This window comes from Prionailurus bengalensis, chromosome C1, assembly GCF_016509475.1.
Source record: "Prionailurus bengalensis isolate Pbe53 chromosome C1, Fcat_Pben_1.1_paternal_pri, whole genome shotgun sequence".
Taxonomy (NCBI): Eukaryota; Metazoa; Chordata; class Mammalia; order Carnivora; family Felidae; genus Prionailurus; species Prionailurus bengalensis.
The window spans coordinates 164,673,942-164,699,827 of NC_057345.1; positions in this window are offsets into that span (position 1 = coordinate 164,673,942).

The following is a 25,886-nucleotide window of genomic DNA, read 5'->3' on the forward strand; positions in this document are numbered from 1 at the left end:
TTGTGGTAACTTGTCACAGCAGTCCTAGGAAATAAATATGACATCTATTGATTATCTTTTTCATTCACTTTAAGAACTTTCTGGTTCTTGGTATGAGGAGTGATTTTCAATCCAAACCTGAGCATTTGTATATTAAGTTAGGAGACTCTGGATCTTATTTAAACTTTCTGTTTTAGCTGGCATTTCCTGACATCACTGTGACAGAGGACTGTTTCATTACTGCCCGTAAAGGTAGAAATCTAGATTCCTTACTTGGCCTCCATTGACACCTGAGAGGTGGGGTGGGGGGTAGGGGGCTCTTTTATACTGTTGGGTGGGGTTGGGAGTTCTGTCTACTTATGTGGTCTCCATCAACACTGTAGTGGGGATGGCCTCATTACCCCTGAATGATGGTGAAAGTCCTGACCTTCCACTAGGCTTCCTCTGACATTACCTCAGTGGGGAGGGGAGGAGTGTCTCATTACTGCTGGGGAAATGGCATTCCGTCTCCCCACATGGTCTTCACGGACACTGGAGGGGCAGGGATCTTAACTTGACTATCTACCTGGCTTTTTCTGACACTACCTCAACAGGAAACGGGGGGGGGGCTGGGGTACCTTGTTACAGCCTCAGGTGGATGCAAATTATCCTCTCAACGTGACCTTTGTTGGCCTGGGTGGAAGCAAACTCAGTTTTCTCTTTGATGTTGAACTAGAGTAGAGTGGTGATGGTCCAAACATTCTCTGTCTTGCCAGCCTGCCTTTCCCCTAGTCCTTTGGTTAGAGAGCAGGCTTTTGTTGGGGCTGGTTTTGTCTGTGTCCCTTGGCATTCCTGGATTGCGATGGCTTCTTCACGTCCAGGACTGGGATATGTAAGGCAACTCATATAAGTAACTCACCACCATGTTGTTCCTGGGGTTGTGAATTCCTTCGATGGCTTGCCTTCCTTTTTCTGCCTTCCAGAGTCTTGTGTTTTATTTTTATGTAATGTCCAGAGGTTTTAGTTTTACTAAGCAGGAGGAATAGGGGGAAATATACCTACTCCATCTCTAGCAAAGGGAAGTTTCAATACTATTCTTAAATACATCTGTTTGAAAAAAAAAAAAAGCCTCTACAAAAACTTTCACATTATAACAAACACATAAATGTTTCCTTGTAGGAATATCCCTCCACATCAACCTGCAGGAGAAGTATGCGGTATGCTTCCTGACTTTGTGAATATAAAAGTTTATATGAGAGCCCTTTTTAATCCTCATGCAAAGGATCGATCGATTTGAATATATAACGACTTAAAGCCTTTATTTATGAGGAAATAAACGCCAAAAGTAAAAAATATATTAGAAAAATTATTTACAAAATATAAGGGAATTAAAATCTTCAATTTACAAAAAGTTCTTTTTTTTAAATTTTTTTTTCAACGTTTATTTATTTTTTTGGGACAGAGAGAGACAGAGCATGAACGGGGGAGGGGCAGAGAGAGAGGGAGACACAGAATCGGAAACAGGCTCCAGGCTCCGAGCCATCAGCCCAGAGCCCGACGCGGGGCTCGAACTCACGGACCGCGAGATCGTGACCTGGCTGAAGTCGACGCTTAACTGACTGCGCCACCCAGGCGCCCCATAAAAAAAAAGTTCTTAACAATCGATGAACAAAAACAAAAGACTAATAGGCCAAAAATATGAAGTGGCAACCAATAAAAAAAAAAAATGAATACGCACCATAATAGTTCAATCTTATTGACGATAGAAAAATTCAAAATAAAACCATGAAGAGATAATTTTTGGTCTTTCATTCATTTATTTGAATATTTAATAACTATTTATTGAACAGTGACTATACCCAAGATGGCAGGCAATGAAAATACAATGGAATAAGCTAGACGTGTTCCCTGCTCTCAAACACTATCAAGCAGGGCAATTCTTTTTCTTTTTTCTTTTGTAAGTTTATTTATTTGGAGAGAGACAAAGACCGTGCGAGTTGGGGAGGGGCAGAGAGAGGGAGAATGAGAATCAAGCAGGCTCCGCACTGTCAGTGCAGAGCCTGACGCGGGGCTTGAGCTCACGGAACTGAGAGATCGTGCCCTGAGCTGTAACCAAGAATAGGACACTTAAGCGACCGAGCCACCCAGACACCCCAAGCAAGGCAATTCTTGAACAAATAACGGTGATTGTGTTTTAGGCTGGTGGAAATAGAGAGCAATGGGAACACTGAACAAGGAATGCAGGCAAGCTTAGGAACCGGAGAAGTGCTCCGGGAGAGAGTGGTGTTTAAGCTGGGAGGAAAAGGAGAAGCAGAGGTGAGCCAGTCACCAAGGGTCGGGGGAATGCTACAGGCAGAGGGACCAGCCTGTGCAGACGTGTGAAGGTGGGAAAAGGCATGGGGACGTTTGAGGAACTGAATGAAGCTCAGTGTGGCTGGAGTACAAAAATAGGAGGAGGCTACGAGAGGTGCAGCTGGCAGCTAGATCAAGGTGGAACTGTGGTCCTCAGGATGTGTTTCGGGTGTTATTCCGGTAACAACAGAAAAGAGTTAGAGCCGGTAGATTTTCAGTGTTAGACTATCCAATTAGCCGCAGCTTGAAAAATGGATTGGAAGAAGCCTAGATGCACAGAAGCCAGCAGGCATGATCCTGCACTGGCCTGGGAAAGTGGGGCTGGTGGTCTGGACTAGGAGGTCTGTGCAGATGTAGAAAAGAACTAGAGAAGGTAACGAACTTGTGATTCATTGAACGGGCGGGGACAGGGAAAGTCAAGGTCAACTTCCAGGTTGCTCCTCGGGTAACAGCGTGGGGAGTGGTGCCCTTTGTCAAGACAGGAGACACTGAGGGAGAAGCAAATTTGAGGGAAGAAGAAAGACCATGGGTGTGATTTTTATGAGACTGGGTTTGAGTGACCTGTGTTATATCCCATTTGAATCCCAAATGGGAACCATTTGGAAGGCGGTGGACGTGCTTGTCTGGAGCTTGCGAGGCAGATCTGGTTCCCGTTGCTCTGGGATGGCTGAGATTATCCAGATAAAGTGAAGAGTTCGAACCCAGGCCCATGAACAGAGCCCTAAAGAACATGAGCATTGAAGGGCCAGCAGAGAAAGAGAGCCAGTGAAGGGAACGGAGAAGCAGCGGGCACAGAGGGAGGAGGCATGAGGAATGAGGCAAACCCCAAATGGGTGCAAAAGTGAAGCTGGTCCAGTGGTTTACTTATCTATACCTTGTGCCCCAGGATTTCCTCCTGTCAAAGTTCCTTTGGACCTGGGCTGTTCCTGCCTTTGCCCTGTCCCCTGCCCTTTGCTTCATCTCAAGCTTCCTTGGTAGAAAATATAGTCGCTTGGCCAGAAAGATGATGCCAGCCGCATCTCGCAGAGTAGCCAAGAGAGCTTGGTATTTAAAACCAGCAAGGACCACCTTCTGTCAGAACCTGTGCTGTAAAAAGAGGACTGAGATCCCCTGGGGGAGGGAGAAAGCTACCGCCGTTTCCTATAAATCTGCAGGTCAGAGCGGCTCCAAAAGATAATTGAGCCCAATCAACATGAGGGACTCACGAGGTGACTTTTGCACGGGGAATTTAGTGACAGCATAAAAAGGGGAGAGAAGAAAAAAATAGAATCATCCTACTGCATGAAAACGGTCAGATTTCAAAATTCTCACGCCAACCCTGGTTTTGGTTTTTGTTCTTACCGTTTAGATCATCAAATGGCACAAGACATGCTCTTCCTCAATGAATTGCTGCTGAATTCGTAGAGACTATGGTTTACATTTTCGTTGAAGTTTTCCTCCAGGACATTTTTCTCTCTGAGTTCTCAAGATTGGTTCTTTGTAGGCAGCACAGACCTGAAGACATTTATCAGTAGTAATAATGGCAGCTGACACTTATTAAACTCTTACTATGGACCTTGCCTGTGCAAGACTCTTTACATAGTTTATCTGATTTAGCCTCCCCAGTAAGCCTACATCACAGGCATGCTGGTTTTCAGAAGTCTAAGGCACAGAGAGGTTAAGTAACTTATCTAAGATGACACAGGTCCTAAGTGATCGTTTATCAGAACCAATCGGGCCTCACATACATGAATCTCTGGCGCCTTTTCCATCTAGAAGGAGAGAACCCAGTCTGGAAGGATGGCAGCCAAGCGTCTCAGCCACACATGGACGGTGGTACCTCCACCAAGGAGCCTCTAAGTTGCTCACGGGGCTGTCTCAGTTGTGGAGGAGTTCATGGAATGTCAGCTCTCTGGAGCTGAAGCGAGCACCCCAAGTCCCCCTGGCACGATAGGGACCTGTGGCCATGCTCAGAACTGGTGTGGGGGGTTATGTCCACATTATTGAAAGAACCTGCTGCTTCAATAAAGGGGTTTACAGTCAGTCCCACCTCCTCCTCCAACAGTTGGGCTGGTTCCTGACACACAACTTCGAACTCTTATCTGAGCAGATCAACCATTTATCCCGTCCAGAAAGTGGAAATGTACCAAGGGGCAGACTAAGGGATTCTCAGAGCAAATGAAGGAAAATCTGGGCAGTAAGGTCATTTGCCTGGTTCTGAGAGCATCTCTACTAAATGTTTCACTTATATATTAACGCCATGGAATCTGAACACCTGCCGGGTGCCAGGCTTGCGACGATTCAGAGATACACAAGACACCATTCCTACCTTTGGAGGGGCCAACACACCAGAGGTGAGTTATGAAGCACTGAGGAAGGGCAATGAGTGAGCTGAGCACAAGGTAAAGGGGATGTACGGAGGGGTCACAGAGAACCCAGACCATGGGGTCCTGGGGAGCGTTCTCAGAGGAAGATTCCTGGGTCAATGTTCATGGTTTTAACCAATGGATACAGTTAGCAGTTCTAGAAAGGGCGGGGGGTGGGGGGTGGGGGGGGGGAGGCGGCGGGGTGGGGAGACAATCCCGGCAGAGAAAATAGCCGGAGCAAAGGTTTGGAGGAGAGAAACAATATGGGCCATCTGGAAATGACAGGCACTTTAGTGTGGAAAGGAAAAGGCAAAATGGTGGTAAGAGATGAGACGGGAGAAATAGAAAAGGGTTCTGTGCCCCCACTAAAGAGGCTGCACATCTCCAGCGAGGAAGCAGATGAGTGAGTTCAAGTCTGTTGAGTGGTAGGTGAGCCTTGGGTTTCAGACGGCTCGGTCTAGCCCTTGGGTAATGGGAAAGGTTTCCAAAGGGACGCTAGCACTGTGTGGAACATGTTGCTAGGTTGGTAGCATATCGTAAGAAGAGCTAGAAGGGTTCCGAGGAAACTGCTGTGCTTACTTCCTCTCCTTTTGGAGGAAAGGACGACACTTCAGCAAGTTTCTCCAGTCTCAGATGAGGTCACCCCACCCTCCACACATGTGCTCGTGACAAGAGGGAGAAAGGAGCAGCAGAGAAAAAGGTATGAAGGTGTGAATGTGAGTGAGTGAGTGAGTGAGTGTGTGTGTGTGTGTGTGTGTGCGTGTGTGAGAGAGAGACAGAGACAGAGAGAAAGAACACATATGAGCAAGAGCTGGGGGTCTCCAGTACTTACATGGGGAGTCAGATAACTCTGGATAGGTGGGCAAGGCTCATGTTGTAAAGATCTTTGTAAGTCTCATTATTCAGATTAAGTTTAACTGCATATAGTAGAAAATCCCACAAATGATAGTGGCTTAATCAAGATAAACGGATAAATGCGGACTTCTTCACCAAAAGACGCGGTAAGTGTGCAGACCGACACGGGTACAGGGCTCCACAATTTCCAGTTTCACAAGGGACCCAGGCTCCTCTCTTTCTGCTTCACTACCCTACACACATCCCTTTGACCCTCAAGGCCTCCTGGTGGTTCCAGATCACTGCTGCCGCAGGGCAGGACGGAAGAATGAAGAAACACAGAGGGCAAAATGTGGCCCCTGCCCCCGGGGTTAGGTTAACTGGCTTTAGGCGGTCTTACATGTCAGTAGCCAGAACTGAGTCACACGGCCACCACCCTGGCTGCAAGGGAGTCTGGAAGACGATGGCTTGCATTCTGGGTGGCTCTGCGTCCAGCTGCAATCAAGTTTCCCCTGAGGCGATGAACAGGACCTCCCATAAGCCCTTCCAAACCATTCTAAGAAGGCAGACACAGCCCTGAATCGTGAGAGCCTGCGGAAGGACCCTGAACAAGGAACGGCAGGATCACACTTGGGTGCGGACCTTCGGGTAGTCTCCGGGAGCACAGAGGCCAGCTTTGCAGTGCTCCCCTAATGGGCCACATTTGCAGCACGATGCCTGGATGTTAGCAAACACTTCATAATTGTGTTGTGGATGAATGAAAGGAGGGATGAGTGAATGGCAAGACTGGTGGTAAGGAGAGTGTGAAAGCAACTGGGGCCTTGATAAGGGTTGGAACTCAAATAATAGCCGTAGGAGTGGAAAAGACAACAGCGGCTGAGGACTGACATGGGTGTCATTCGAGCACGGGGAAAGAGTTACAGACGGGTCAGATTTATGGTTTGGGCAACTGCGAGGGTGGTGCTGTCATTCACCAAGATGGGGAATCAAGGAGGAAATTTACAGAGTAGGAAGTGAGAAGGAGTTTGGTTCTGGCCGCCGTAACGTCGAGCTAACCCTAGCAGCCCAGGGGGAGTCTCTGGGCCCCGAGGGAGACCTCAGCTACAGATCTGGTGCCACATAAGGAACTACAGCACTTAAGGCCTGGAGAGGAAAAATAGAACTTTCACAGGACACCGAGACAGATCAATTCAAAAAGACTGAGGCGGGGTTGGGGGCTACGGATAATTAGGAGAGAGAAACATCCAGGAAGCCAAGGGTGAATACAGATGTAGGAGCGGAAAAAGTGGTGTCAAATATTCCAGCGGGGTCTGGTAAAACGAGAAAAGAAAATGTCGTTGAAGTTGGCAATTAAGAACTTCTTCCAGGGGCGCCTGGGTGGCGCAGTCGGTTGAGCGTCCGACTTCAGCCAGGTCACCATCTCGCGGTCCGTGAGTTCGAGCCCCGCGTCGGGCTCTGGGCTGATGGCTCAGAGCCTGGAGCCTGTTTCCGATTCTGTGTCTCCCTCTCTCTCTCTGCCCCTCCCCCGTTCATGCTCTGTCTCTCTCTGTCCCAAAAAAAAAAAAAAAAGTTGAAAAAAAAATTAAAAAAAAAAAAAAAAGAACTTCTTCCAGGTTAGCTTGAGGGAAGAGAGGGCGGGCCAAGCCTAATGACTGGGGGGGGGGGGGGGGGGGGGGGGGGGGGGGGGGGGGGCGGGGGGGGGAATGAGGAAACAGGGACAAAAGTTAGATGATTCTCTTCAGAAGGATAAAAGAGGGACGCAGGTAGTTATAAGGGCATATATTTTATACAAATTTAACTGAAAGGATAAAATAGCTTGGCAGTAAAACTCACACTGTGTGGGACTCTCACTTAATTTTAGATTCGACTCATTCACATTTATAAAGCACTAACTTTAGGCTAAGAAATATGCCGGAACTTTCGTGTACTTAATTTTTTATTATGTAAAGTTAGTACCCTTTATAGTGGGTGAACAAAGTTAAGGAACATTCTCTTCCCTGTCAGGCAAGTAAAAGTCACTTGGATTTTTTTTATAGCCTGAATTCAAAATAATATACTTTTCAGAAGACATTTAGACATTGAGGTCTTTCTTACTTTGCTTCTAGCATAATTGCTCACTGGCTCGGTGCATTCACTAACGCCTTGGTTGATCAGTATACTTTGGTTATTTCACGGCGTATTTTTTTGTGGCTTTGCTGAACCATCTGGGGGACATTTTCAAAATATGCTACCCCGCTTGACACTATCTGGGTCTAGGTACGGTTTTACATCCCCCTCCAGGCATTCCCTAAATAAGCCACTCTGCAAGAACAAGCAGGGCGAGAAACAAACACAGCTGACACATAGATCTGTCCTTCTTGGTTCACGTGAAGGTACCATTTTGTTTCCGAGACTGGCCCAAAGAGAATCATCACCGGTAACGAACACCAAATTCATCTTGGCTAGCCATCACACAGAGCAATGCTGCCCACTTATAGACTCTTAAGTCAAAAAAATAAAGATCCCAGGGGCGCCTGGGTGGCGCAGTCGGTTAAGCGTCCGACTTCAGCCAGGTCACAATCTCGCGGTCCGGGAGTTCAAGCCCCGCGTCGGGCTCTGGGCGGATGGCTCAGAGCCTGGAGCCTGTTTCCGATTCTGTGTCTCCCTCTCTCTCTGCCCCTCCCCCGTTCATGCTCTGTCTCTCTCTGTCCCAAAAAAATAAATAAACGTTGAAAAAAAAAAAAAATAAAGATCCTGGAATTAATGGTACCTCTTTCATTACCCATCATCCAACGCTTCGTCTCTTTCCAAATACCACCAGCTGTGCCTTCCTGTTGTCTTTCTCCTGTGTCCCTTCATCTCCATTCTTCTGGTGAGGCTCTGTCATGTCTCCCCTGGATGATTACAACATCCCACCATCCTGGTTCTAGTTATTTCTCAAGCTTTTTTGTTTGTTTTTTATTCTGACTTTACCTTCGCAACTATTCCAGAGCAATGGCTACCTCATCTGCAGTCATCAAGGGGCCCTTCTCCAGCTAGTTGCCAGGGGCACACAGGCCCCCAGTGACCAGCCCCATCTCACTCCTCCATATGTACTTGCCGACCTCCACAGAAACCCTCTGTGTTATTTCAGCCAAACCAGAACTCTGAACGTAGCCTTGAAGGGAAAGTGTTTTTGTTTCTGTTTTCCGAATTTTCCAAAATGGGAATGGAATAACTTTCATCCCAGCCAAGAGGATATGAACCACCTTTATCCCCACACTGCCTTGAATCCGTCCCTTCTCAAATGAAAGCCGGCCTTGTACACTGTAAAGGCCGTGAATCCACAGACTTGCGTGTCTGTTAGAACTCCACAGAAAAACGCATTTTTTTTCACTAGCTCTTCTGTTCCGCGTCAACTGGTTCCTGCACTGCTACCATTTCCCGCCCTCCTCAGAACGAGTTCTGGTATTTGATTGCCACGAAGTAAAGCGACACCGAGGAACATTTCTAATACCTCCCAGATGGTCAAATATGGTAATTCCCAGTGGTCAAGCTGAAATAAGCTGTGTGGCTCCTGAACCTCCTTTCTATTAAAAACCTCCGCTGAAATATCGAAGCAACGGCAGAGTCAAAAGTAGACACTACAAATGGATCTGCCGCTTTAAAGGTCAGTAAGTCTCTTTCTCTCCCATGCCTCAAAAACTCCCATTGAGACAGACGGGAAAATCCAATGGATGGTTTGAGACACACGCAGAGGGCCACTTGCCTTGCCTTGCACCAGAGGACAGGTGCACCGCCCCTGCCACGGGAAAAAACTCGGTGAAAATTCCAGAGTCGCCTTTCTTGCTTCTCTCCCTTCCAGTAGGAAGTTGACCTCGACAGGGAAGTCACTTGCTTTCACAGGTCTTCTTACAAGAAATGGCACTTTCAAAATCTTTTTCTATTTTTTTTTTTTTGTCCCTGACCAAGGTGCTATTTATAGCAGAGATGGGGGTGCGATGGGACTGCAAGCAGAAAATAGTTTGAGGCTAAGGATAAGTGATTAATGAAAGGTAGTTAGTTAATGGGCAGCATACATGTGGAAGGCACCAAAGGCCCCTTAAGTTCCTCCTCTGATGCCTCTCTGTGATCTGGGCCCAGCAGGCCAGCTAGATTCATCCTATTTCTCCATCCATTACGCGATAGTCACCATATCTCTTCTTCACACATCTTAAGAATGTGGGATAGAGGGGCGCCTGGGTGGCGCAGCCGGTTAAGCGTCCGACTTCAGCCAGGTCACGATCTCGCGGTCCGCGAGTTCGAGCCCCGCGTCGGGCTCTGGGCTGATGGCTCAGAGCCTGGAGCCTGTTTCCGATTCTGTGTCTCCCTCTCTCTCTGCCCCTCCCCCGTTCATGCTCTGTCTCTCTCTGTCCCAAAAATAAATAAACGTTGAAAAAAAAATTAAAAAAAAAAAAAGAATGTGGGATAGAAAAGAAAAGATAATGTTTGTTTGTTAGTGTTCTCTTTAATGGAAAGTGATATATAAAATGAGGTGAAAGAAATCACCTTTATATATGCTTTCTGCCAGCTTTATAAATTCACTGTAATCCTGGGTGGTTTCTGGTCTTCTCTTAGGAATCTTTCTGTGGGTCAGTAGAAAAATTACCGTCTTATCTCCTATAAAAATAAAGGATCAAAGGATCATGGGTACAAAAAGACTTTTGTACATCCCTCTGCCTCCCGATGGGACCCACCACTCAAACTGGCAGGAAGCTACTCTTCTTTTTCTGAAAGTCTCCTATTTTTTATTATGTTGAATCCAAACTCATCAAGGTGACTGATATCTTTTGTTACATACAGAACACTTGGCTACTGCTCTGTTTTTTTCAAAAGTATATGTATTCCAGAGGCTGACCTCTCCCCATCCCTACTAAGAATAGCCCCCCTGCTCCCGCCACCTTCCTTCCATACAGATACAGAAACCACAGTATCCATCAGTGGTGTGGGGAAAGTACTAGATGTCTAACAAATGGGATGCTCTGCTTAATTGAATTCTCTGGTCAACTGAAATCAAACCCTTGTGTTTCAAGCTACCCAAATGTGTGCGCACATTTGTTATATGACTCGGGATTTGCAGGGCCACAGGGTCATCTTTCCAAATATCAGGTCTCACTGGGTGGTATTTTGGACCCAAATAAAGAAAGTATAGGATATTGGATTCAATGTGCACTGGTCTGGAGAACGTGCCCTAGAAGGTGATATTTTTAAAAACAAAATTCTCTGTGGTCATCATTTTATCATTTGTCTTTCTTTTTCCAGCGAAAAGCAGGGAGGATAAAACCAGTTGTCTGAGGATGGCTATTAGCTGAACCACAGGTGGGTTCTAGAATCTAATTTTACTCCCATAAAAATAAAGAAACCAAAACAACACAATTTTAGCTAATGTCATACAAAATCAATCCTCTCTCCTCTCTCTCTCTCTCTCTTTCTCTCTCTCTCTGTCTTCTGCTTTCAAGATTATGGGACCAAATTTTAGAATGTGAAGCCACTAAGGTAGAACCTATTAGTCATTGTGATTAGCCATTTCCTGTTTCCAGCTTCAAGCTTCTGTACTCTTTGAGTGTGATAATCACCTTTCCTTCTCTGTATTTTCCTTGGGACCAATCCTCAGGACCCACAAACCTCAGTAAGACCCATGGCTTCAAACATCAGTATTTAGATTCTCTGTCCTTATCGGGAACCTTCTGCTCAGGCTTAAGAGTATGGGTTTGGGGGCGCCTGGGTGGCTCAGTCGGTAGAGCGTCTGACCTCGGCTCAGGTCATGATCTCAAGGTTCGTGAGTTCGAGCCCCACATGGGACTTGCTGCTGCCAGTGCAGAGCTCACTTCAGACCCTCTCTCCCCTCCTCCCACTTGCACTCTCTCAAAAATAAATAAATATTTAAGGGGCGCCTGGGTGGCTCAGTCGGTTAAGCGTCTGACTTCGGCTCAGGTCACGATCTCACGGTCCGGGAGTTCGAGCCCCGCGTCGGGCTCTGGGCTGACGGCTCAGAGCCTGGAGCCTGCTTCGGATTCTGTGTCTCCATCTCTCTCTGACCCTCCCCCGTTCATGCTCTGTCTCTCTCTCTGTCTCAAAAATAAACATTTTTAAAAAAAATTTTTTTTAAATAAATATTAAAAAAAAAAAAAGAACACGTGTTTTGTGACCGTAGACAATTACTTAACATCTCTGTGCTTACCTGTAAAATGGGCGAAACAGTGGTACCAGCTAGGGCTATCGTGAGGTTGAAATGAGATAATGTGGGTAAAGTGCTTAACACAGAAAGCTCTACTTAAATTTAGCTAGTATGATCGTTAGGTTGGGTGCTCCTCCCGGGCCTCACAGGGCAGCAGTATTTCCCGGAGGAGCTCTACAGATCAAATACAGCATAATTACCTGGAGAGGTTTCTGAAAAATGCAGATTCCTGTTCCCCACTCCCAGAGGAGTCTCATTCAATATGTCCAAGTGGAGTTTCGAAAAGCGGATTCTTATTAGGGACTCTTAAATATGCCACACCCAAAACTTTGAGAAGCACTCCCACATTGGTTCTAAGAAATATTGTATTGTTTGATTGGCTCTGTTAACTAGTAGGTATTCTTGAACTTGGTTTTGTTTTTTTTTTTTTTAATTCTGATTGGATCTGAGCCTTTCCTCCTCTTTAGAAGCTCAGACAATTCATGCCCCAGGGTCATGGGCTCTGGTTGTTTGTTGGCTACCTAAGCTTCGAATCCCCAGATTTTCTTTTTAATTTTTTTCAGTGTTTTATTTATTTTTGAGAGAGACAGAGTGTGAGTGGGGGAGGGCCAGAGAGAGAGGGAGACACAGAATCCGAAGCAGGCTCCGGGCTCTGAGCCATCAGCACAGAGCCCGACGCGGGGCTGGAACTGGTGAACCGTGAGATCGCGACCTGAGCCAAAGTCGGACGCTGAACTGACTGGGCCACCCAGGCACCCCTAAAAGGTAGACAATCTCAAGAATATTTGATGAGGTTGAACAAAGAGAAAAAGACTCAGCCGGATACTAACACACGAGAATTATGCGATGTGCAGTCAACCAATATTTGTAGGAGAAAAGTTGGCTATCTTGAAGATGCTTCACTCTGAGCTAGCATAGGCAATGCTACTGTTTTTGAGCTCCTCGTATTTGTTGAACCTGAAAACAATTCCCAGCCCCGGCTCCAGGTCTGTCAAGGTAAATCCAGATTGAAATGAACGCCTGGACTTCATGATAACAGGAGAAAGAAGCACAACGTGGGCCAGGCAGTGCAATGCAACACAGAGAGGACTGTAGGAAATAGAAGAGGGAGGGGCCCAGGGGCCTCTGAAGGTGGACATGGGTGGATGGGAAGGCTGCTTCATGTAGGGAGGGCTGCCCATCCTCATCCCCAGCTCTCATGAGGGACACTCAGCTAGAAACAAGCTCCTGTCTATTCCCTGCCCCTCTCACATTCTTCTCACTCAGGAGCAGGAGGGACCCCAGTGACAGGAGCTCTCCTGGCCTGCTCCCCTACCACACAAAATTTTTGTGGGACATGCCCTTGTCACCCTCCAAAGGGAAGACCAACAGACTGCGGGGAGGAGGGATAAGGTCAAGTCAAGGGGATGTAGCAGTAAGCTCTCGTGGCTGAGGACCTGGCCATATCAAGACCCATACTCTCAAAGTACTAGCGTAAGTAGAGGACCTGATCATATTTGCAGTGTCTTCCAGCCAAAGTGTTCTCTGTCCTGTGAATACTCTACACACCCTTTGTAAACAAGCACGGCTTTTACCAACCATGGCCCTGCTACTTCTCAGGCAAACCCTTTAGCAGTCTGAGTGTCAGCTGTCTTTTACACGTAGGTTGGGTGTCGCAGACGCTCTGAGTTGCGTACCTTATGTCATTCCCCACTTCTGCCCTTTTAACATAAACCCCATCCTGTTCTGGTGTCTTCCACCAGTCTCCACGCAGCCATGTACCCCGGGGCGCCCCGACTCCATCCCTAGCCCCAGGAATAGGCCCGACTGGTCTAAAAGTAATCCCATTCCTCTTCCCAATGATTGGTTCAAGTGCATGTGATACAGCTCTGGCCAATGAGGCATGAAGGGAAGTCTGCAGGAAGTCTCTCGGAAAAAAATTCCTGCTCCTGAGAAAAGGCCATGGGGGAAGAAACGATCTTTCGTCTTTCTCTGAAAATATCTGGGCTTTGCCGTGATGCCTGGAACCACTGCAGCCATCTTCCCACCAGTCTGAGCGTGTAGGCAACACCAATGATAGCAGTTTGATAGAAATAAATTGGGGTCTAGATGATGCTGTTGAGTCACTGAATTAACAGTCAATTAATTAACCCCCAAATCTGCCCACAGATCTGAACTAAAAGAGTGCATTTATTTACTGTTAAAGACATTTTGGTTGAGTTTTCTGTTACTTGTAGCCTAATGCATCCAACTGATAGGGAGGAGATAACAATAACATAGCATATCTGCAAGAACCAAGGGAAATAAAATATACAGAAATGCGTTATAAAATGTTAAGCAGTCTAGAAGAGTGTTAATACATTATAATTATTATCAGGAACAAGTGCCTAATAGACTCCCACATCTTTGTAAATTTTGTTTCAAGATCTTCAAAACAAAATGTCCAGGTATATTTGAAAACAACCCAAAACAATTTCCAAATATAATTCATATTATCTCAACATAAACGAGGACGGGAAGATGAAAAATAAAAAAAGGATCTTTGATTTTCTGTGGCAACCACAGGTCCACTTTCTAATTCACTTGGAACTTTATGGATGGCTTTTCTCTCTCCCATCACAGAGCAAATAACAATGCTGAGGAGATCGAGATAGGACTGCCCTCTGCTCCTCCCTGGGTCCTATTTAATTCTAAGTATGTTTCCAACTGGGGATTTAGAGCAGAACAAGACAGTAACGGAAACATCTTTTCTTTATTTTTAAATGATTGGTAAACGAGAATGTACCTCCAAGACAGAGCTGGTGTGTGTGTGTGTGTGTGTGTGTGTGTGTGTGTGTGTGTGTGTATTGTGCCAATTTGCCTAGATCTTGAAATCAGGTATGATTTCATTTCTAATCTCAGATACGGAGTTCGGTTTTAAGAAGATCTTCACCTAGCAGGAGGGACAACTGGGATGAAAATTCCTGACTCCCAAGAGACACACTGTTCTTGGAAAGCCTTTGTTAGACCTTTAATTAAAACTACACAGAGATTCCGGGGCACCAGTGTGGTTCAGCCGGTTCAGCATCCAACCCTTGGTTTTGGCTCAAGTCATGATCTCAACGGTTCATGAGCTTGAGTTCCACGTCAGGCTCTGTGCTTTTGGCCGAAAGCACAGAGCCTGCTTGGGATTCTCTCTCTCCCTCCCTCTCTCTCTCTCTCTCTCTCTCTCTCTCACTCACTCTCGCTCTCTCTCTCTGCCCCTGCCCCACTCGCACACACGCTCTCTCTCAAAATAAATAAGCATTTTTAAAAACTGTCTATATATAGTTAAAGCTACCTCAAAGCTATCTAGCCCAGTCCCTGGAAAGATTCAAGAGCCAAACAGATCAAGAGACTTTCCAGATATCACCTAGCTTCCCCAAGACTGTAGGCAGCAGTCTATTTGTTTAGTTCATATGATGTGCTTTCTATTCATTATTTTAGACTTCAAAATGACCCCCTACAGTAGATGCTATTTACTCACATTTTAGAAATAAGAAAAAGAAAACTTACATATATTAAATATTGTCCAAGCTCTCCCAACTAATACAGAGAGCAGGTTCTCAAACTGGACGTGTAACCCTAAAGCCTGTGCTCTTAGCCACCCCACCAAGTTGCTATTTATTATATTACACAAGATGCCAGTAGACCTTATCTAATCTCACCACACCAAGACAACACATTCAGAAGAAAATGGAAATTAGAGTAAGGCATTATATTTTAAACTTTTTTAGCTCTTTATGGTTACTGAATTGTAACCAATATTCATTCTACTCTAGAGAAAAAAAAAATGAGCCTCATAATATGATCTAAACCCGCTTAATGTTTGTATACATTAAAAGAGCATCCTGGGGTGCCTGGGTGGTGCAGTCGGTTAAGCGTCCGACTTCAGCCAGGTCACGATCTCGCGGTCCGCGAGTTCGAGCCCCGCGTCAGGCTCTGGGCTGATGGCTCGAAGCCTGGAGCCTGTTTCCGATTCTGTGTCTCCCTCTCTCTCTGCCCCTCCCCCGTTCATGCTCTGTCTCTCTCTGTCCCAAAAATAAATAAACGTTGAAAAAAAAAATTTATAATAAAAGAGCATCCGGACCAGACAGAACTCGATCTAGTTTCAAAGCCTACCCTCCTCTTCCCTTAAAGCTCTAAAAGATTCTTAGAAACAGGAGTAAGTTTCTTTTTTTTCTTTAAGTATCAAACAAAACACCTTGACTTTATCCTTTCAGATCTCCCCTATTTATCAGGCTGACATTTTGAAATTCAGGTTTGCTATGAAAATAGCTTACCCAACGAGCGAGCATTGTGCCGGGCCAATGTCTTTTTTGAGTGCTGTGACTCTTGGTTTCATTGTTCTGTTTTGCTGCAGAATTACCATTGCTATTTTTAAATCATCGCTGCGGACTTGTCAGCTTTGAACCACTCTTGCAAGGGCTCCAGTTGCCTCTCCGGTCCTACTGATAAGCCATCCCACGTGTAATATTTTTATGGCTCCTCATCTATTTGTAATTGCTTCTCAAAAGCTAGAAAATTGTGTTTGTGCCCTACTTTTGCTCCCCCGATCTGCATTACCCCTCGGACCGAAGTAATAACCTGTCACGCTTAAACAATTAGCATAATGCAGAGGACACTCGGGCCTCCTACACGCTGCTAATGGAACACCAAATGTGGCTTTACAAAGTGAGACAAAGATGCATTTTACACGGGCCAGCGCTGCGTCCTGGCAAACCACCTTTGCGCGCACATGACCGACACAGGATCGTCACTCTGAGTGAGGGCTTCTTAAGGGGTGGCGGCCTTCCTCCATCCGAAGTCTGAGACTCACTGGGGAGGTTCCCTGACTCCAATGCGACCGGTACGTTGGAACCGGCATTTCATGCTCGATGCGACACAATGACGGTACACCGTCCACGTCTTCCAACCAACGCGAACTCTCCGAGTATGGTTCTGAGACATGTCCCTGGCTTTAGATAATGCACGATTTGTTTTCATCCATCCATTCACTCACTCGTTCATTTACTCACTCATTTGCAAGCTCGATATTGATGAACAAAGTCTCTCTGGGCTTTTATTCTGTAATATCCTCAACTGAAGAGCTAGGTTACCAAACATTCCGGAATTAAATTCTTTTTTTTTTTTTTTAATTTTTTTTTCAACGTTTATTTATTTTTGGGACAGAGAGAGACAGAGCATGAACGGGGGAGGGGCAGAACGAGAGGGAGACGCAGAATCGGAAACAGGCTCCAGGCTCCGAGCCATCAGCCCAGAGCCGGACGCGGGGCTCGAACTCGCGGACCGCGAGATCGTGACCTGGCTGAAGTCGGACGCTTAACCGACTGCGCCACCCAGGCGCCCCCCGGAATTAAATTCTTAACATCTACCTTTCACAAAAATGGAAGTAATGGATACCATTTCTGAGCCTTTACGAAGAGGTGGCCTAACACAGAAGTTAAGAACACGGACTGTGGAACCGGTGAGCCTGGGTTTGAATTTTGACTTTGCCATTGAACTAGCTATGCGGTCTTCGGGAGATTACCCAAACCCCTCTGCCCTCAGTGTCCTCACCCTTTAAGTGGAAATAAGTATGGTAACTGTCCCCATGGGGTCATTATGAGGACTAAAGGAGAAAATGCAAGGACACCTCTTCAGGAAGAGAACCTAAGTCCTTGCTGTTAGCACAGCACCTGCTGAGGTAAAAACTCTGCTATACTGTCCTGACTTCTAGCTTTCTTACCAAGCTGGGTTGGGTTGGGTCAGATCTCGTGTGGTTCGGTCTGCCTGGGTTTAGCTTATGGAATTGGACAAAAGTAAGCAGCCCTCTAGAGAATCGGATCCGCAGCACGGCCCCCCCATGTGTAAAACTGTGTCTAAATCATCTCCATTCACTTATTTTTCCTTTCCCAGGATTCTTGTTGGGAAGCACAGGATTTTTCTGCACCCTAAGAGAGGAATTGAGCAACCAAAACAGCCTGACCTTACTGAATTCGTTGTTATTCATGAAACAGTTGTATTGAAACAGAGCTGAATCATACAAAGGACCGAAAATGCCCTTTTTGAGTCTTTTAAGCGCACATAGATATTGATTCAAAGACAAAAGCTTCCTGTAATTTCTAATGGAAATGGTATGGAAATAAATACTGAAAAATAACATGTAGACAATGAAATGATGAACTGTTCTGTCATCCCCTTTGAGAAATTCGAACTTTTCCCTCCGTCTGTGTGTAGAGCATACAGCAGGAGGAGGGCAGGGGCCATGATTTTATAGGCAGGCTTCACATCCTTTAGGGACTGTCTGACTGTCACACCGGCTAGTTTTACACCCCATCAAATAGATTCTCTTTTTTCAGAAAATAAACATGAGCCTTATCACAAATTGCTTGGTTAGCTATTTTAATTAGAATAACGTGAGGTATTAATTATGGATCTCTCTCTTGGGTGGTAATAAACTCAAGGAAAAGTTAACAACAATAACAATTGTTGAAATAATAGTTAACTTTTATTAAGTGCTTTCTGTGTGCCAAACATTATGAAATGTTACCTAATTTAATCCATATACCAACTTCTAGGAAGTAGATCCTGCTATCGTGTCTTTATTATGGATGTGGGAACTGAAATGAGGTACGGAGTATTACGCCCAAGTGTGGCAAGAAGAGCCAACTTTTCACCAATGTTTGTACCTCCTCCTTCCAGAAAGTCAAGTTTCCCAGCCAGAGACTACATTTCTCAGCTTTCCTTGCATCCTGACGCACCATGGGACGAGTCCTCACCAAAAGAAAGCGGTGGAAGAGATGTGTGTCCTGCTCTGTCCATTACGGGCTGTGCCTTCTCTACGTTCCATACTTATCTGTTGGTTGGATGCAGAAGATACTGAGGTTCTAAAGGATGCGAGAACCATAGGATGCAAGAGCCTTACCCCTGAAACCACAATATGGAAGACCCAGGAACACCAACACTGGATTGCTACATGGATGAGAAATAAACTTGCATTGTATCAAAGCGCTGATAACTGGGGGTTTACTTGTTATAGCAGCTAGTGTTACCCTAAGTAATACACTGCCTTGCCCTGGAGGAGCCAGAAAGCAAATCAAAGGATTCTGACTCATCCTCCTATTCCTAACCAGTCCATTGGAGCATGTCTTAGGAAAGGAGCAGTAAGCTCTTCATTCTGGTTATGGCAGAAACGCAAAGGAGGAGAGAGAAGAGTACTAGAAGAGCAAGCCTAAAGAGCTCTTTTTTTTTTTTTTAAGTTTATTTATTTATCTGGAGAGAGACGGGGGCAGCGCAAATGGGAGAGGGGTGGGAAGAGAGGGAGACAGAGAATCCCAGGCAGGTGTCACAGTGTCAGTATGGAGCCAGATGCGGGGCTCGAGTTCACGAAAGCGTGAGATCATGACCTAGCTGAAACCAAGGGTCCGACGCTTAACCAACTGAGCCACCCAGGCACCCGTAAAGAGCCCTTCTGAAGAGAGTCCGGGCACACTTATGTCTCACTGCACTGTATTCGTCTTTGACTACCTGATATCAAAACATATCTACATTATCTTGAAATGCTGCCCACAGGAAGTTTGCATTTCTTTCTCACTCGAAACTGAGTGTCAGCTCTGCTTTCTGAGAACCTGCTGAAAAAGGAGGCTGATTTCAGAAAGAAGAAAATAATTCCGCTAGACACCTTCCTGAGTGAACTGGGTAATTTTCAAATCTCTAAAATTGAGCAGTGTGTCCCTAATGCAAGTGGCCCTCAAACCCTAGAAAGCACAGCCTCGAAGGGCACAACTGTGGGTTTAAATGCTAACTGAACTCAAGCGAACTAGATTTCCAAGCTCCTTGTCCCACCCCCCCCCCACCCCCACCCCCGACTCTCCCTCAACCATCCCTGTTATCCAAGCCAAAGCATACCATTTTTATGGGCGAAATTTCCTGGATGGTTATGATTTTAAAATCTCTGGCCTCCGAGTGCTATAATTACCTCTTGATGATGTAATTAGTAACAAAATTTAACAGGGTATCGTGGGACACCTAGAACCATTCCAAATGCATCCACCTCATTTTTTAAAGGGTTTTGAACCACTTCCCCAACCAACTGCCCATAAACCTGGGGCTCCCAGGGTGACAGAGCTCGCCCCTTCCTGGTGAACCGTGCATAGCGACCTGCGTGATGATGTTAGGTTGAAGAATATTATAAATGTTGTCAGTGACCAGTAACTCACAAGCACTCTCATTACCTTACCAGCAGTGGAGGCAGGTGTGTTGAAGTTGGCACCCTGGGACACATTAGACATGATGTAGGGAATTAGTCATTAGTCCCCATAAGGCGTGTTTTTCTCCCACTGTGGTGATGCGGAGGGTTTAACATGAGAGCCCCGGTGTGAGAGCTGAGCCATTCTCTGGCAGCTTAGACGCTGTCTAATGAGAGCCGTGCAGGCCAGCCCTGAGTTCACATGAGATGGGGATTTTTCTTTCCACACTGCCCCTCCCCTGCCACCCCCATCACACTGAGAATTGCCCAAAGAAAACTGAGCATAACCCTAACGTGACATCGTAAAGGCCCCTTGCAACGGCTTTGTGTCCAACACACATATCTTCAGCCCAGAGGGTGGCTGCTTGCTTTTCCAGGGTTTAAAGATTTCAGATGTGAAGGGAAAGAAACTGGTCAGCAGCTAATTCGGCAGGTGTGAAAGAGTTTTGTGGCCTCGGACGTACCAATGTCAGATAAGAGAGCAGAATTCTATAACCGCATAACGCTTCATCTCATCGGTGGGGAAGAAGCAGCTAAAATTCGGAAGCCCTCTGGGACTCTCTGGAAACTTCCAGAGTGAGTTTAACGGATCACCGGCCTTGAGACTTTCGATGGAGCCTGGATACACAGACGAACGAACCAAGTGCCCGCTTTGTATTGCTGGCCTAAGTTCTGACATTTCAAGTCATCAGTGACTTGGAAGGGGATGACGGAATTGTTTCTAAGTAGAGGAACTTTGCAGAAGTGACAGAGATCTCTGCAAGAATAGAGAATGCACCTAATGCCGAATGGGAGATTCAGGAGTCCCTAAAACAAGGACAAAGCTCAAAGTTTCCAATGTTCTGCCTGAAACTGATTTGAGGTTAGCCTATCAGTGCTAGAATTGGACTGAGGAGCTTGGAAGAAATCCTATGGATCCCGGTAGAGGAAACGGAAGTTCCCGCTCTATTCACTCAGGGTTGTCTCGAACATCAATACTCGAGGTGAAAAGTTTTAAGCCCGGGGTCGTCTTTCGTTAGCTGCGTTGTCTTAAGCTAGGCATTTATCTCCCCCGAGTCTCATCTGCAAAGTAGAAATAATAATAATCTTTTCCTGATGTATTCCTTATTTTGATAGAGCTCAAATGGAGTAAAGTAGGAGATTCCATTTAAAAAGAACCGAGGGACCAGCTCATTCCTCAATCAGAGAGAGGAGGAGAAAGCCCACGCTCTGACAGCTTCAAGTCCGGCTCGAGGAAACCCCTGGCCCTTGGCAGACTAACAGTTTAGTTTGAAGGCCAAAGAGTTATGGAAATGAGCCAGGCTTATACACCAGGTCTCGTGGGGCAACCCCTGCTGTAGGCAAGGAGATACTTACACGTGTTATGGGGGAATAAATAGTACCACCAGTATGCATGTCCTGTCCTTCTATAGCAAGGAACACATCGAGGATGCTTCTTCAGAGAGAGTGGCAGAGAGGACACAGAAGTCCATTGTCTTGGGGCACCTGGGTGGCTCTGTCGGTGAAGCGTCTCACTCTTGACTTTGGCTCAGGTCACGATCTCACGGTTGGTGGGACGGAACCCTGCGGCGGGTTTTGTGCCGACGGCACAGAGCCCGCTTGGAATCCTCTCTCTCCCTCTCTTTCTGCCCACCCCTGCTCTCTCTCTCTCTCTCAAAATAAAGAAAAAACATTTCTTTTTAATCCTAAAAAAAAAAAAGAAAAAGAAGTCCATCGTCCTGATGACATGCCTACTTCCTGGTGAGCAAAAATGGCGTCTCCTTCAGAAAGTGAGTCTGGCTTGAGTCCCGGCTCATCTCTGCCCCAGCGGGTGCGTGTGAGATAGAAACCCTCATTCTCCCCCTTCACCACCCACCCTCTCTTGCTTACCACATTAATTCCCTGAGACATATACCAATTACAATTCCTCAGTGGAGCCCGCCAGCACTGTGGCAGCAGCCTGTGAGGTCTCCCTGTGGCGGGGCCACGCCAGCCTGAGCACTGTCCCTGGCTGTACCTTCCTAAAAGACCACCTTAAGAAAAAAATTGTGCATCTCCATGATATTTAAGACAAAAATTTGTTAAGCGTATTTATTTTGACAGAGAGAGTGTGAGCGGCATAGGGACAGAGGGGAGAGAGAATCCCAAACAGGCTCCCACACTGTCAGCACAGAGCCCAATGTGGGGCTCGAACCCACAAACCACGAGAGCATGACCTGAACCGAAATCAGGAGTCAGACGCTTAACCGACTGAGCCACCCAGGCGCCCCGGGGATTCTCCATGATTTACTCAAACTCCCTTACCCACCTGGTAAGAGCATCCATGACCTGGCCCCATTCCCCCTTTAAAGCTTTCTCTGCTCATGCTCTGTGCTTTATTCAAGCTGAACATATTTTCCAATCATATCACACACTTCCCCACCTCCCAGCCTTTGCCTAGATTAATTCTCTCTTTTTGAGGTAGGACATCCAAACCAAAGGCGAGATCTTAACAGTACCTTACATCTGCCCACGTTTGTGGGGTTTTTTTTAACTTTTAAAAATTTTGTAGTCTCCTTGCTATTTCCCTGCTGAAATGTACCTCTTACATTAAGCATTTTCATACCCTTTAGCTGAATTCACCCTTCTCCTATAGTTCTTTGGATTTTGCTCAGAACCATTACACTTCCCTTGTAAGGTAGTTATTTACTTGCTGGCTATATTCTTTCTTCTAGACTGTAAGTTCTGTAAGATCAGGGAAACGTGTATTATCTTTATTTACCCTGATTATCTAATTCAGTAGGTGTTTGATATTTTAAAAAAATGTTTTTAACGTTTATTTATTATTGAGAGACAGAGAGACACAGAGCGTGAGAAGAGGAGGGCTAGAGAGAGGGGGAGACACAGAGTCCGAAGCAGGCTCCAGGCTCCGAGCTGTCGGCACAGAGCCCGACGCGGGGATCGAACTCACAAACTGTGAGATCGTGACCTGAGCCGAAGTCGGACGCTTAACCGACTGAGCCACCCAGGTGCCCCGGTGTTTGATATTTTTTAGATGAATGGATGTGCTCATGAAAAAATGAAGTTTTACCTTTCTTCCTTTTCCCATGCTATTCTACACAAAGTTCTTCTGCCTCTCTGCTTCAAAATACCAGCCATTCTTCAATGTCAGGCCCTGGGCTCATTTGCTCCATAAAGCCTTCCCCAAACGACCTCAGACCCCACCAACCCCTCTTCTATACTTATAATCTATATGCCAGAAAGCCAAACAGATTATGTCCTAAATGTTCACTATCTGTTCGAAGACGCTGGTCTCCTCTAAAAGCAGAGGGTCTTAGGTCTGAGATCCGCGGGTAGGATTAGGAAGACCACGCACCCTTTGAAATTGAATGCAAAGGTTAGTGGAAATGTCCAGGAGCTCTATGATCCCCCACAAGGTGAAAAGAACCACTGTTCCAGTGAGACTACACGCGGCTTTTCTCGAACAGAGATGGGGTCTGCCTTGTACCTCTTTTCTATTTGCCTCAGTGGCAAGCCAAGTGCTGGGGACGTGAGTGGCCAGAGTACCCCCTTGACACGACCAACGTCTCTCGACTTCCGTCGTGCCTACCTGACGCAGCCCCAGCCTGAGAGGTGGTGGGTAGAGCTCAGCAGCGGCATGTAGGCAAGCAGATGCTCTAAGGATTATAATGGTGAGTTCATGCCTAAATCAGAATGGCAGGACAGCATCTGGCCTAACAGAATTGCCTTTCTCTATGTGCAATTCTGTGATGAGATGGGGCCGGCAGCGTCATCACTGCAGGAAGGCAGGGAGCCCTGAGAGTTCCGGGTAGTTACAAAGTAAACCCACACGGAGCTGGGTCTCCTCTGGAGGCAGGCCTGGCTGGGTCCCGGGGGCTCGGGCGGAATCCTCACCATTGTTTACCCTCCTCCCTGTCTGCCTGGCCTGGCCTGCCCCGGCCACCTTGGTGCGTCCCAGCAGCACAAGGTCTGGAGAGCACCAGATCCCATATGTGTTGAATTAATATAAAATAGCCTTTATAAAGTGTGCTGCTTTAGGGAGATAGTGTTAGCGAAGAAAGGTCAGAATTTTCAAACTGGGGGGGGGGGGGTTGAGCAGCAGGACCAAATAAGGTCTGTAACCAGCTGTAATGATATTATGAAAAGAGAAATCACCTATGGGGTCTTTTTAAGTTATGAAATGATGACTTTGGCTGTGTAACAAGAATCGGTTCAAAACAACAACGCGGATGACACCGGGGAACGTACGATTGGTGATTTTTGTTTTCACCAGCTGAATTCCTTTTGGTTTCTCCTCGGTTTAAGTCACGCTTTGTGTGACCAACCTAAAAAACCAAAAAAAAAAAAAAAAAAACGTAAGCAGCTAGGGTAGTCGTGGTTTCGATAAAACTCTCTTAAGTAATGATGATCCCACCTTATTTAGACAAGTCAGGGGTCAATATGGCCTTATTTGCTTCTGGTTTTCATTAGTGGCGCTCTCTCCGAGGCATAGCACTTCCTGCCGGCTCCTTGAATACACAGAGGATTCATGCTTCAGTTCTGCATGTGTTAAGAATGCAGCCATAGCAACTACTAGCATTAATGAACTATTTGCTTATGCAGTAATAATTAACTTCCATTACATTACTTTGTGTGATTACTTTCTTAATTGCCTGAATTATGCATCCATTTAATATTTAATAACCATTCTCAGAAATCAGACACTGGTAAAAAACAAATTGCTCACAGTTTCCTTGCAATAATTAAGCTCACAAGAATAAATGAAACCTTTTAAAAACGAATGCCTTGTGATTATATCCTTGCATATAGAACAAGATCCTAAATTAGTTATTTATTAAATCTGGATTTAAGTCCAAATAGTGCATTTTTCACTTTCGCCTCGGGAAATCAACCTGCACAGTACCTGATATCAACAACAGAATTAAGTGCCTTCTATTTTCTTTGGGAGTCACAAGCTGCATTAATATTTATTACCATGCAAAATTCAAAAGTCCTTAAAATATTGTGTGTTTATTATTTATTTCGACTTGGCATCTCTTTTACACGAGGTAAGTGAGACGTTTAGCTGGAGATTAAAGTGTTAGGAAATGAGATCAATAGCTCTCCATTAAGATGGGCTATTGTGAGAGTCCCCGTTCTTTCCTGCTTCGAGCACTCCCTCCCCCCCCCCCCCCACCCCCGACACACACACTCGCACACATACTCAGGTTCATGCATTCATCTCCTGGCCTCTTCTAAAACAGTAAAAGAACAAATAATGCCATGTGTTTTTAACCAAGCAGAAGAAGATTCACGGCAATTTATCCTCCTACATTTGCACTCACGGCCAGGCGGTCTGATCTCGCCTTTCCAGGTTGCTAGCTAGAGCTCTCAGAACCCCGTGCCCTTCTGTCAGCACCCAAGCAGAGCCACATGCTGATTTGCAAAGTGATAATGCTATTATCCTATTGTACATCAGCCTCAGTTCCCACCGGCTTGCAAAGTCATCGCTGTCTTAACAAATAAAACGTGCGACTGCTTTATCGCAGATTTCTTGGTGAATAGATTCTATTGAATCTGGACAAGACAGCTTCTTTTTTTTTTTTTATCTTCCTGGGACGGCATCTGCAAAATTGTTCTGCCATTCCACATTGATTATGGCAGCCATGTACAGACGTGTTTATCTGAACCATAACCATGTTAGTCTTAGGCTACAGGGACGCTGGGATGTTATTTACCCACTGTTACCCTGTGCATACATAATGCACACAAAATAATGTGTGCCCCACGAAAAAAAGGGAGGGGGTGCTCAAAGCACTTTGTACCCAACGAGCTGGTCCAGAAAAATAGATGCAGCCTGAGAAATTAGGCACACAGTGCCAAGCAAATAATTGAGATGAACGGTTTTCCTACCAGAGAGGGGAATCTTTTTTGCAAGGCATGGAAATAGCCATGGGGAAGGGGTAGCGTTGAGGGCGGGGGTTGGTTTGTGGAGAACAACTGGAGTGTAGGGTGTCACCAGTCAACAATGGCCACT